The sequence below is a fragment of the Notamacropus eugenii genome, chromosome X, assembly GCF_028372415.1.
Source record: "Notamacropus eugenii isolate mMacEug1 chromosome X, mMacEug1.pri_v2, whole genome shotgun sequence".
NCBI lineage: Eukaryota > Metazoa > Chordata > Mammalia > Diprotodontia > Macropodidae > Notamacropus > Notamacropus eugenii.
The window spans coordinates 34,918,706-34,932,422 of NC_092879.1; the positions used below are offsets into that span (position 1 = coordinate 34,918,706).

Here is a 13,717-nt window from a genome sequence, read left to right on the forward strand (position 1 = left end):
TACCTATATTTAGTACTTGCCTTCTCAATGGAGGATTGAGGAGTGAGTAAGGGAGAGAATTTGAAACTCAAAATTTTGTAAACTAATGTGAAAAATTGTTTTTTTAACTGGGGGAAAATTAATTAACTAAAAAAAATCACAACTTGGCCTCCATCAATCCTTCCAGCTTCATTACACATTACTCCTTTCTTGCTCTTCTTTTCACTGGCTGTGCCTCGTGCACGGAACACTCTCTCTTTGTGGCCTTCAGCTGGCAGAATCCCTCACATCCTTGAAAACTCAAATCGGGCACGAACTTCTTTTTGAAACCTTTCCTGATCTCTGCAGCTACTAGTACTCTACCAAAATTATGTTTTACCTTTTTTGTGTTAATACCATCTATACTCTTAATTCTCTTGTCTTTCTCAGTAGAATATAAATTCCTTGAGGACAAGGATTAGTCTATTCTTGCCTGGTAGGGTTAGGGTTAGGCTTAGGGTTAATGTTAGGTTTAGGGTTAGAATCAGAGAGCATTTAGGATTAGGGTTAGGGTTAGAATCAGAGGCATTTTAGAATCAGAGCACATTTAGTGTTAGAATCGGCGATGACAAGGCTTCCTCCTTGATATTTAAATGAATTCCTCTTATCACAGTCTACCTATCCTGTGAATGAATCAAGTTGTCAGTCAGGTATGTTCATAGTTTTATTCATGTCTTTGTTGAACTTAGACCACTTCCCATTTAGTCCTCCACTATATAAACTATTAAGAGTGACTACTCAAATATTTGCTTACCACTAATTTCTCTCAAGTCACTGGATGCATCTGTTGTCCATATCTTGCCCTCTCCTACAGCAAAGCTGGCTTTGATGAGGATTTTAGAAACAGTGACGCAGAGTTTAACTGACTTATCTATAAGCACCCCTACAGAACTCTTCCTTTTTGTCTACAACTTTCACCATAATGATCTTATTTCATATTAATTTCTTCCTGACACAAATTGCCTCCAGTGACCAGATTCTTGGTGATGGCTTCAGTTCTTAAAACAGTTCTTTTTAAAACATTGCTTATCCTTTTCAAAGGAATAATTCAACAATAGAGGCCCAGAACCAAAATAAAATATAGTCAATAATGAATAAAATACATTTATGGAAATCATAGTATGAATTCTCAATTATTCCTTTCATGTCACCTTCTTTTAAATTATGGGTAAAATTCATCCTTTTATAGAAATTAGAGTACAAACCTCACATTCCCTCTTCTAATATTTTCAGCTTCCAAGAAAAAGCAATACCCTCGTCACTCTCAGCGCGACACTTTTACTTTGGGCTTTAGTCTATAAATTGCCATACCATAATTTTTTACTGTGAAGCCTAAAATGACATAAAAATGTTTAACTACTTCATACGGGCCAAGATACACTTTATGGCCTGCACTGGCCATTCCAATAATCTTGGTGCCATGGGGCAAAAGTTTATTCAATTTAAGGATGTCAAAGTTTCCATAATCAATGTAGCCCACTAAAGCAGAAACTTCAGAAGCATATGCCAGTACTGAGGCAAGGTACCACTGATTATCCTCTGAAAAATACAGACATATATACATATACATATGTGTAGATGCATATGTATACATATGTGTTAGAACCAAAATACTTTTTTACATTTATAGTAACACATCTATTTAATATTAAATGTATTTTAAGCAATCTGGAAATCTGTTTTAACAAGAGTAGCACATCTCTTCTTTAGCCACCACTTCCTCAAATGTAGCATTTTGCCAAGATGTCTTGAAGAACTTTCATTTCAGAGGAAATGTGAACTCTGTTAGGTAAAACTTCTTTAGGTTCAATTAACAAACAATTCTTTACTGCATACTCAAAACGTGCCCAATAGAACCTCATTTTGGTGGTAAGTGTACAACAATTTATGTCACAAAAATGAAGAAGTCTTCAACAGAAAAATTATGTGTCTTCCTCTATCCAAATCTCCACAAGAAAAAATGGCTCTGATTTCCAAGTCCATATCTAAATTTTCCTGCTCCTGGCATTCTCTCTGACCATTCTCGTTGCTTGGATCTCTCTCCTTCCTCAACTCCAACTCCTGGCTTCCCTCTGGTCTCTGCTCAACTCGCACTTTCAGCAAGAAGTCTTTAACTCGGAGCCTTCCCTATGAGATCATCCCCAATTCATCCAATATATGTCTTAGTTGTACAGTTGTTTGTTCCATGAGAGTAAGGAGTATTTTCTGTCCTTTGTATCCCCAGTGTTTTAGCACAGTGCCATACACAGAGTAGATACTTAATAACAACTGCTGTCTTGAACGATTTTAGAAAGGCTCAAATTAAATGGTACATGCAAGATATGGCTATGATACAATAAATTATCTAAAGCAATTCCAGTCCAAACTGTAAGTTCACTGTCAGAAGAAACTGTGGTGAGGAAACTGCTTTTACCAGTACAGATGTACAACTTGGAGAGTTGCCTGGATCAACTGAAGTTGAGTGATTTGCCTAGAGTTATAGTCACTCAGAACAAGACTTGGGACACAAGTTTTCCTAACTCTGAAGCCAGTTTTCTATAGTCGACTCCACTACTTCTGTTGTGCAATAGTACAATACTGAAAAGACTTGGCTTATTAACTCATCTTTTGACATCTCAGAAAAGTTCATAATTCTGTAAACTTTAAAATTTTACTTCATACAAAACTGATTACTTTTTAGAAAATTCAAATTTTTTTCGTTTTTCTCAATTACATGTAAAACAATTTTAACATGTTTTTTGAAACTTTGAAAAATTTGAAACTCCCTTCAACTCCTCCTTGAGAAGGCAAGCAATTTGATATAGAGTACACATGTACAGTGAACATTCCCATATTAGCCATGTTGCAATAGAAAACTGAGCCAAGAAAAGAGAAAGATAATGTAAAAAACATTCTTTCATCTGCATTCAGGCTCTATCAATTCTTTCTCTGGGGGTAGATAGCATCTTTTATTCTAAGTCCTTCAGAATTGTCTTGAATCATTTATTGCTAGAAATTGTTAAGTCATTCACATTGATCATCATACAACAATGCTGTTACTATGTACAATGTTCTCCTAGTTCTATTTACTTCATTCTGTGTTCATTCAACCAAGTTTTCTCAAGTTTTTCTGAAAGCAATGTAATCATAATTTTTTAAAGCATGATACCGTTTTGTCACAATTATATACCACAACTTGTTTAGCCATTCTACACATGATAGGTATCCCCTCAATTTCCAATTCTTTGTCACCACATAAAGAACTGCTATATTTTATACACTCTAGGTCCTTTTCATTTTATCTCTGTGGGATACAGACCTAATAGTGGTATTGCTGGGTCAAAGGGTATTCATGGTTTTATAGCCCTTTGGCCATAGTTTCAAAGTTCTCTTCAGAATATTTGGATCAGTTCACACCTTTATCAAAAGTGCGCTGATGTCCTAGCTTTTCCGCATCCTTGCAATCATTTATCATTTTCCTTTTCTGTCTTATTAAATAAGTGTGAGGTATGTACCACAGTGTTGTTTTAATGTGCATTTTCTAACAAGTTAGAGCATTTTATATGACTACATATGGTTTTGTTTTTCATCAAAAAACTGTTTGTTCATAACCTTTTACTATCAATTGGATAAAGACTCATATTCTTATAAATTAGACTCAACTCCCTATATACTTCTGATATAAGACTTTAATCAGAGAAGCTTGCTATAAAATTCCCCACCACCACCACCAACATTTTCTTCTTTCCTTCTAATCTTGGTAGCATTGGTTTTGTTTGTGCAAACCTTTTTAATTCAATATAATAAAAATGATCCATTTTACATTCCACAATGTGGTGTCATTTGGTCATAAGTTCTGCCCTTACCCAGATTTGACAGGTAAACTATTCCATGTTTCTCTAATTTGCTCATGGTATTACTGTTTATGTTCAATATTCATCTTATGTTGGTATATGATGTGAAATATTGGTCTATACCTTGCTTCTGCCAAACTTTTCCATTTTTCAATAAATTTTTGTCAGATAGTGAATTCTTGTCCTAAAAGCTTAGATCATTGAGTTTATCAAACACTGGATTATTAAGATCATTTACCACTTTGTATTGTATACCTAATTTTTTCCACTGATCTACTGATCCGTTTCTTAGCCAGCACCAGATTGTTTTGATGATTACCACTGTATAATACATTTTGATTTCTGATACTGCTAAGGCTACCTTCCCTCACATTTTTCATGAATTCTTTTGATATTCTTGACCTTTATTTCTTCCAGGGGAATTTGATTTTTTTTATACTTTATTAAATAATTTTTGGTAGTTTGATTAGTACGACACTGAAAAAGTAAATCAATTTAGGTGGAATTGTCATTTTTATCATATTGGTTTGGCCTATCCATGAGACACTAATATTTTTCCAAATTTTTTACCTGACTTTATTTGTGTAAAATGTTTTGTAATTATGTTAGTTCCCAAGTTTGCCTTGACAGACAGACTCCCAAATATTTTTTACTGTCTACATTTTTAATGGAATTTTTCTATCTCTTGCTGCTCGAGTTTGTTGGCAATGCATAGAAATGCCAGGAGTTACTGTGGGTTTGTTTAATATCCTGGAACTTTGCTAACGTGGTTAATTATCCCAAGTAGTTTTTTAAGTTGATTCTCTAGAATTCTCCAAATATACTATTATAACATCTGCAAAAAGTGATAGTTTTCTTTCCTTATTGACGATTGCAATTCCTTCACTTTCTTTTTCTTCTCTTATTGCTATAGCTATATTTCCAGTACGATATTGAATAACAGTAGTAATCATGGACATCCTTGCTTGGCTTATCCTTATTACAGATAATTCTTGCTGATGGTTTTAGATAACACTTATTTTAAGGAAAGCTCCATTTATCCCTATGCTCTCTAGTATTTTTATAGGAATGGTTATGATATTTTGTCAGAAGCTTCTGGATCTATTCAGAGAATCATGATTTTTATTGATTTTGTTATTGATATGATCAATTATGCTGATAGTTTTCCTAACACTGAACAGGTCTTACATTCTTGAAATAAATCCCACTTCGTTACAGAGTATGAACCTTGTGATACATAGCTGTATTCTTCTTGCTAGTATTTTATTTAAATTTTTTGTATCAATATTCACTAGGGAAATAAGATCTATATTTTTCTTTCTCTGTTCACTCTTTCTCGTTTTGGCATCAGCTGTTTCCGTGGCTCTTTATCGTATATAATTTTCGTTGCATTATGATCTAAAACAGGTGCATTTAATATTTCTGCTTTTCTGCATTTGGTTTTGAGGTTTTAAATGTCCTAAAAATGGTCAATTTTTGTGAAGGTTAAAAAAGGTATACTCCTTTCTAGTCCCATTCAATTTTCTCTAGAAATCTATCATATGTAACATTTCTAAGATTCTGTTCATCTCCTTAATTTTTGTTTATTTTTTAGTTAGATTTATTTAGTTCTGAGATAGGGAAGTTGAAGTCTTCTGCTAGTATATTTTTTCTCTACTTCCTACTTAAACTCATTAAATTTTTCCTTTAAAACTTTGCATGCTATACCATTTGATGGTATATATATAGTTTAGTATTGATAGTTTAGAATGTTTAGTATTGGTAACACTTTACTGTCTATGGAACCTTTAACATAATGTAATCCCTGCTTATCTCTCTTAATTAGGTCTAATTTTGCTTTTTCTGTGACTGAGATCAGGATTGCTATCCCTACTTTTTTAGCATAAAAGATTCTGCTTCAACAGTCCTTTTTTATGCTCTGGGTGTCTCTCTGTTTCAAGTATGTTTCTTGTGACAACATGTTATTGGATTCTGAGTTTTACACCGTTCTGCCATCTGCTTATGTTTTTTTAGTGAGTTCGTGCCATTCACAATTATGATTACTATATATTTTCCTTAATCCTGTTTTTCCCCATTTATCCTTTTCTTGTTCTGTTTTTAAACTGTCCCTTCTCAAAAGTCAATCTGACTCTTGATTACTGCTTCCTCTAATCCACTCTCCCTTCTCTCACCCTTTTCTCATCTCTTTACTTCTCTATTGGGTAAAACAGATTTCTATACTCAATTGAGTGTGTATTATTCCCTCTTTGAACCAATTCTGATAAGAATAAGTTTCAAGTATTGCCTATCATCCCTCAACTCCTCCTCTGATGTAAAAGCTCTGTCTTTAGCACCGTTTTTACAGGAGATGATTTTTGATATTCAACCCTCCACCTTCTCCCAGTGAATCACTTTCTCACTTCTTAATTTTATTTTTCAAAAATCATCCTATCATAGCCAACTTACACTCGTGCCTTTTGTCTCCCTAATAATGATAAAGCTATTAGGAGTTACAAGTATCATCTTTCCATATGGAATGTATATAGTTTAACTTTATTGAATCCCTTATAATTTCTCTTTCATGTTTACCTTGTTCCACTTTCAGTGAGTCCTCAATTTTAAAGTGAAATTTTTCTGTTTAGCTCTGGATATTACCAGGGGATTTTTTTCAATTTCTATTTTTCTCTCTATTTCTAGGATATTGGAACAGTTTTCTATGATAATTTCTTGAAAAATGATGTCTAGGCTCTTTTTTTGATCATGTCTTTCAGGTAGTCCAATAATTCTGAGCCTATATCTTGTATGATATATTTTCCATGTCAGTTGTTTGTTCCAATTGTATATTTCACATTTTTTCTAATTTTTTTTCATTCTTTCAATTTTCTTTTCTTTCTTCATATCTGTTGGAATCCTTAGATTAGCTTCCACTTGCCCAATTTAAATTTTTAAGGAATTAGTTCCTTCAAGAAGCTTTCATACCACTTTTTCCATTTGGCCAATTCTGCTTTGTAAAGGAGTTCTCTTCAGTGGATTTTTGTTTCTCTTTTACCATTTGGTATATTCTGTTTTTTTTTTTTTGAGGTGTTATTTTCTTCAGCATTTTTTTTGTGCCTCCTTTACCAAGTTATTGACTCTTTTTTTCATGATTTTGTACTATTGCTCTCTTTTATCCCCAATTTTTTTCTCCACCTCTTTAATTTGATTTTTAAAATCCTTTTTGAGCTCTTACAGGAATTCTTTTTGGGCTTGTGTCCAATCAATAGTTTTGTTTGGTTTTTTGGGTTTTTTTTGAGTCTTTGCACATAGCTGTTTTGATTTTTTTTTTGTCTTCTTCTGAGATTAGAGTTTGATCTTCCCCATTATCACAGTCAGTAATCATTATGGTCAGGTTCTTTATACTTGTTTTTTCTAGCCTATTTCTTGACTTTTTACTTTATGTTAAAGTTGGGCTCTGATACTGGGGTGTATGAGGCACTGTTCCCAAGTTTCAGATATTTTTGTGCTTCTGTTTTCAAAGTAAATTCTACTGGATCCATAAATTGTCAGTTCATCCAATGACGTAGCAGTTAAAGAGAGGTACAGCCACTGTTGTCCTGGCCTATGCTCTGCTATGTGAACAACCAAAACAGTCTTTGAAGCCGTAAACTGGATAACAGGACCCCGATTCTCTTGTGAGCAACCACAAGCACTATTCTCTACTCTGGAACTGTGATCAGGGCCCCTGCTCCTCTATGGCAATAAATGTTAGTGGGTTTTTGTTCCTTTTTGCCCTAAGACTGCAACTCAGAACTGCACATTGTCAATGCAACAGTGTCCTACATCCAGTGCCAGCAAAGGATGCACTGCAATCTCCTTCTGATTAGTTATCTGACTCACTCATGGTCTGCAGGCTGAGACCTCCTTCCATTACCACTGCTGAACTTCCTCCAAAGCCTGCTGATGGTTTGCCAGTGCACAACCTGCACTGTATTATACTCTAGGCCCTACCACCACCTCAAACAAAACTTTCCTTCCAATTATCTACATTGTCTTGGGCTGAAAAATTGTTTCAACCCAACTTTTTGTTAGTTCTGCCACTCCGGAATTAGATTTGAGGTGTTGAATTTTTAAGTTTTTTGGAGGGTAAATTGAGAATGCTCAGGTGGGTTCCTATCTTTACTCTACCATCTTGGCTCTGCCTCAGTTGCTTTTTTTTAAAGAATGGATTTATTTTGATAAATTAGCTTTTGCTGTAGGAAAAATTTATTGAGAAAATTTTGAAAAATTTATTTTTATTGCTCTTAGTGAGTAATTAGTCCTAACTGCAATACATCACTTAAAGAGAAGAAAATGGATAATTTTATTGAAAATCCTTAACAGCAGTGGGTCGAGACAGTCTGATGGAGCCTTGATCAAACATAACAATTGGCTCTATAATTTTCTCTTCTCTGAGAACTGTGCATACCAGATATTTCCAATGGCTGGATAAAAGTCAGACTGGGTAGATATTTTATTACAGCACTTGCTGAGAGATAACTGAAGTTCAGCAAGCTGGCCTGTAGACAGAAGTTAAGTTTTAATTTTTTTTTTCAAGGCAATCAGGGTTAAGTGACTTGCCAAGGGTCACACAGCTAGTAAGTGTAAAGTGCCTGAGACCTCATTTGAACTCAGATCCTCCTAACTTCAGGGCCGGTTCTCTATCCACTGCACTTAACTATCCCTCAGAAAGCATGTTTTTAAAAATACAAATATCCATTTGTAAATTAGCAAGAAAATATATGAAGAAATACACAATGTGAAGGGGGCTGACATTCATCAGCTAGTGGGTAAAATGAAATTTACTTACAGTCACTGTTGACAAAAGAAGTCTTCTGGAATTTCAATATGAGCAACGACACCACAAAATTCATCTCCAACATTTGGGGATAACACCTTTGGAATGAGATTACTTTTATATTCAGAGAGTGTTGTATGTTCACCTGTTTTTCTTCCAGAATCTCCAAAATCACCTTGCCAGAAAATTCAAATAACAAAAATTTAGGATCAATTATTTTAAAATGCGTTTTAACAGCTACAAAAATTAAATCAAAGTCCTGAGCCTGATGCTCCATAATATTTATCTGTTGTATAGAATCAGCACGCTATCAGGGAAATATTTAGTTGAATGAGTGAAGTGCAGATTAAAAATTACAAAACAAAACTGGTAAACCAGGAACAATTTTTTTTCCGAAGGACAGTGCTGGAAAACAATCAGGAGACTCAGTTAGAATCCTCCACATTCAATCTTCCACTCTGCTTGGTTTGAAGTCCAAAGAACATGACTCCCCTGTGCCAGGTACCTCCTACAATCAGCCCCCTCCTCTTTCTCCCTTTCTGTTATGTGTTGTCCTTCCCCATTAGACAGCAAAGCTCCTTGAGGACAAGGGCTGTATTTCATATATATATATATATATATATATATATATATATATATATATATATATATATATATATATATATATATATATATATATATATATATATATATATATCCAATGCCCAGTAACATGCCTGGCATATAGAATGTATTTAATAATAGTTTATTGAATTGAAAAATCCGTGTTTTGACATGTATGACCAAGAAAAGCTAACAACCTCTTTGAACCTTATTTTTAATGTAGAACTAACTCTATTTTCAATACTTCTTTCATAGGGATGGTATGAAGAAAGCATTTTGTAAACCTTAAAAGTACTATGGAAATGCCTATTCTTGTTTAAAATAATATGGTCTACTGAAGAAGTCTGGCCTTGGAATTCAGGGAGATCAGTTGTTGAAGACTTGCCTCTGGTCGCTTAGCATCCTCTCAGTTCCTGACTAACTGTCCAAGGTTGACATAATTTTCAATAAGTTTCTGAACCTCACGCAAACAAAAATTTCTATCCTCTTCCCCAAATTATTAAGTATGACCTCATTTAAAACTATGAGAAAAAGATTTTTTCACAACTAAATTTAAGAGGGTGACCTACTATACATGGAACAAGAAACTATATAAAAAGCATATAGGGGGAAACAATTAGAGAGATTTTATTCCGCAATCTCAAACTGGGTTAATTTTCCCCATCTGAAGTCAATATTACTGACAAAAATATTTCAACAACATGAATACTCGCTTTTATCCTAACTTTGAATGTTGGAATTTTGTCCCATGGATCTCAAACTATACCCCATTTCCAAAAGTACATGATCTGAGTGTTTTCCTATATGATATAAGAAAGCGATTATTTCTTTTAACAATGTATGCTATATTTTTAATCAAATAGTACAACACAAATTACATGTCTCCAAATATTATTTATTATTAAACTGGGTACAAAGAGCAAGACTTGAAATATTTAGTAAATGAAGCTCTTCTGAGCTTAAGGGCATTATGTTTTGGGAGATAGCTAGCTATTTAAAAAATAAAATTAAAAAATGGGAAACGTGGCATAATGCAAAAAAAAAAAAAAATGAACCTTAAAACAGTAATTACTTAACACACCTAAAGGTTATGCTCAGTGAAAATTACTGGAAATAGAGTAAAATTAAGATTAGCAAAAGTTTTCTGAAAAGATATTCAAATATTGAGGTCACTATATATTATACATACATATCAGTCAAGTAGTGGTAAATCACTTAACTAACTAAGAGTTAAAAAAATTCTATAGAAGTGTGTTTTCTAAAAGGTCTGACAAGAGTTAAGAATGATTTTTTTCTTAGATTTGTTTTGGAAGGGAATTGGGGTAAAGTGATTTCCACACAGCTGGTAAGTGACTGAGGCCAGATTGGAACTCAGGTCCTCCTAAGTTCAAAGCCCATGCTCTATTCAGTTACAGTAATTTCAACATATACCATGTAAATTCAAAATCAGCAATGATACAGTATCAGAAACTGAAAGAGAGATCAGTGCTAAGTATATCATATTAACTGAATTCACTAAAATACATCAATTCAACTGCATTAGGCTTGAATCAAGGAAGACTAATTTTAAATTCTAAAAGTCTAGAATACAAAGTCCTTAAAAAATTACAAAGCCCAATGATTTTGAGGTGCTTACAATGCCTGCTTGATACAGTGATGAAATACAAATTTGTGCAGACTTCTCAAAGAGACTTTACTGACCAGACTTAAACATCAATTACTTAAGGGAAGGAAAGAAGCTCTTTCCCAAATTTAAAAAATAAAAGACGAATTATTCAAAATGGCTGGGATGAGTCTCATGTTTCCTTACCGTCCTTTCCGGAATACTTGGAAAATAAATGAGAAAACTGAAATATTTTAAATTCTACAGAAGGATAGAGAAATAAATGATTTTTTGATCTTACCAGAGCCCAGAAGCCAAACATCACCAGCAAAAGAAATCATATCTTCTTGTAATATATCAAGAATTTTAGAAGAACAATACTGTTCTTAAGGGTTTAATAGCATTGGCACAGTCGTTGTTGCAACTTCCTTCTGCTGGAATTACACTGGTAACAAAGAATTTTAGGGCCTGAAAGAAATGAAAGGTATTCTACATTGAAAGAATGGGCAATAGCAACTGATTCTCCTCTTTAAAAACCTATAAAATACATTTAAACGTATGTTTTATATTGAAGCTTTATCCAGAAACCTCAAATTTTTAAGTAAAACTTTAAAATTTCATAAAAAACAATTTTTCGTTTCCAACCATTGTGCATTACATGTCTATTTATTTCAAGTTGTTTTGGTTTAGAGAAATCACAGAAGCAAATCTTTTTAAAATTCCTTTATTTTATGTCATGTGAAACAACTTTAACTGCAGACTCTAGCTATGGCCTCTGGAATAAAATATACAATTTCTATATATCTTTAAATAGCATTTTATTATTTCCAATTACATTGCAAAGGCAATATTTAACATTCATTTAAAAGTTTTTTTGAGTTCCAAATTTCTCCCTTTCTCAATTCCCCCTTCCCTAAAACAGTAAGTAATTTTATAAAGGTTATTTATGTGCAATCATGTAAAACTTATTTCTAATACTAGTCATGTGAAACTTCTCTTTTAGTCTTTTAAAGCCATTAACAACCTCTCCAGCTTCATTATATAATATCCCATCTTCATCACACTAAGTCTGACTACTTGTAGAAAAGATAAACAATTTCAGAATTTCTATGACAAAATTATATTTAATTTTTAAAAAAACAAAATGATATACAAAGAAGTGGAAATAATCCTTCATCTGTAACCAAAACTTTAATAAAGACACATATTTTTAAAAGGAAAAATGCAATTAAATATTTATTAAGCATTTACTGTGTTTCAAGGGATAGAAACATAATGCATTGATCCCTATTCCTAAGGTGAGAGAAAGGGACAGGGGAAGTGGGGAGAGAAAAGGGGAGCAAGAAAGGAGAGGGAAGAAAGGAAGAATAGGAAAGAAAATGAGGTTTGCAAAGAGTTTGCATTAATGTTTTACTACCTCAGTGCTATTCCTCAGATTTTACAAATGATTTCTGGCAACATTGGGCTCTACTCTTAATACTGTATATAATGGTATATCACTGCTCCAACAAAACTATTAAAAAAGTCCAAAGAAGCAAAGTACATTGATGACAATAAAGGTGCTTACTCTTAATTCAGTAAAAATTTGGTCCAAATTTTAAATCTAATGGTGAAGAGAAACGTGTTATAGCTCTTTATTTACTTCCATTTTCTTTGTTTCACAAGATAATATTGTATCTTCAGGTAAGTGGAACTGGAACATAGCAAATGGTTAAAATATTAATACTACAGAATTAAAGAAACAATTAAAACACAATTATCCTCAAAAACAAAAATAGCTTAATCTTTCTACAGAAAAATGCAACCATAAAGTAAAACATTAGCTCTATGTTAGGAACACAACGAAGCATGGCTGGATATCCAAAATTTTCCTTGATAGCTGAGTGATAATAATGGTATTATTATGGTTCTCCTCAATACTACTTAAAGAGGTGTTGAAAATTACACTGTATTAAAACCAATAAGGTTTATTTTAATTGATTTATTTACCTACTATTTATTATGTCATATCTGTAAACCATACTAGGTGCTAAGAAAAGTAAAATCTAATAAGACATATTCTCTTCTTTCATGGAGTTTCTAATCCAGAAGGGGCCTTGCACATTTGTTGAAATGAATGACAAGCAAAGGAAGAACACATAATCAATAAGCATAGTGAAGACTATAATAAGCATACAAGAGAAGTTCAAGGTGAGAAGGAAAGATAACTTCTGAAGGGGAGGAGAGTGAAATAATTCAAAGGCTTCCTGGAAAAAGTAGCATTAAATCTGGGTTTTGAAGGACAGGTAAAATCACAAAGATAGAGACAGGAGACAAAGGAATTCCCAAGTAGAGAATGTCTTGAATGACTCTTCAGTCCTCTAAAATGAGGTCCTAGAACTGACAACTCCTGCCCCTAATCCCTTCGTCACCTGAGTAAAATAAAAGGTGTTCAGAAGAAAATTTTCTACTTGAAGAAATGCTTGAAAGAACTGAGGGAGAGGGTTAAGCCATCATAGTCCTATACTGAGTAGTTCTTAAAAATTCTTTTCTGAATCCTTTCTTGTGTATGATGAACATGTGTGTGAGTACAGTGTAGAATGCTATGAAATACAGAAAGTTGGTCAGACTGAAAAGAATTTCTCAGATACAGGGTAGGGGCAAAGACCTACAGAGATTCCCATAATTCTGATATTCTATTTTCATTTCCTAGCTCAATTTTGAACCATGGTCAGCATCACAGTCTTTTGAGAAAGACCAATGAGAAAGGAGAGCAGCCTACTAACTTCTAGGCAAGCACCCTCTAGCAAGCAGAAGAGATACTGTAACCTTGGGAAAAGTCAGTGCAAACACACCTAAATAAGACAGGCTCTGATATAGCCAAGGGGG

The 13,717-nt window shown here is 33.5% G+C and overlaps 1 pseudogene; it reads right to left on the reverse strand.

Moving 5' to 3' along the window:
- Nucleotides 1–8,240: 8,240 nt before the first annotated feature.
- LOC140516301 (tudor domain-containing protein 1-like) lies at nt 8,241–13,512 on the reverse strand (annotated as a pseudogene).
- Between the last annotated feature and the right edge of the window lie 205 nt (nt 13,513–13,717).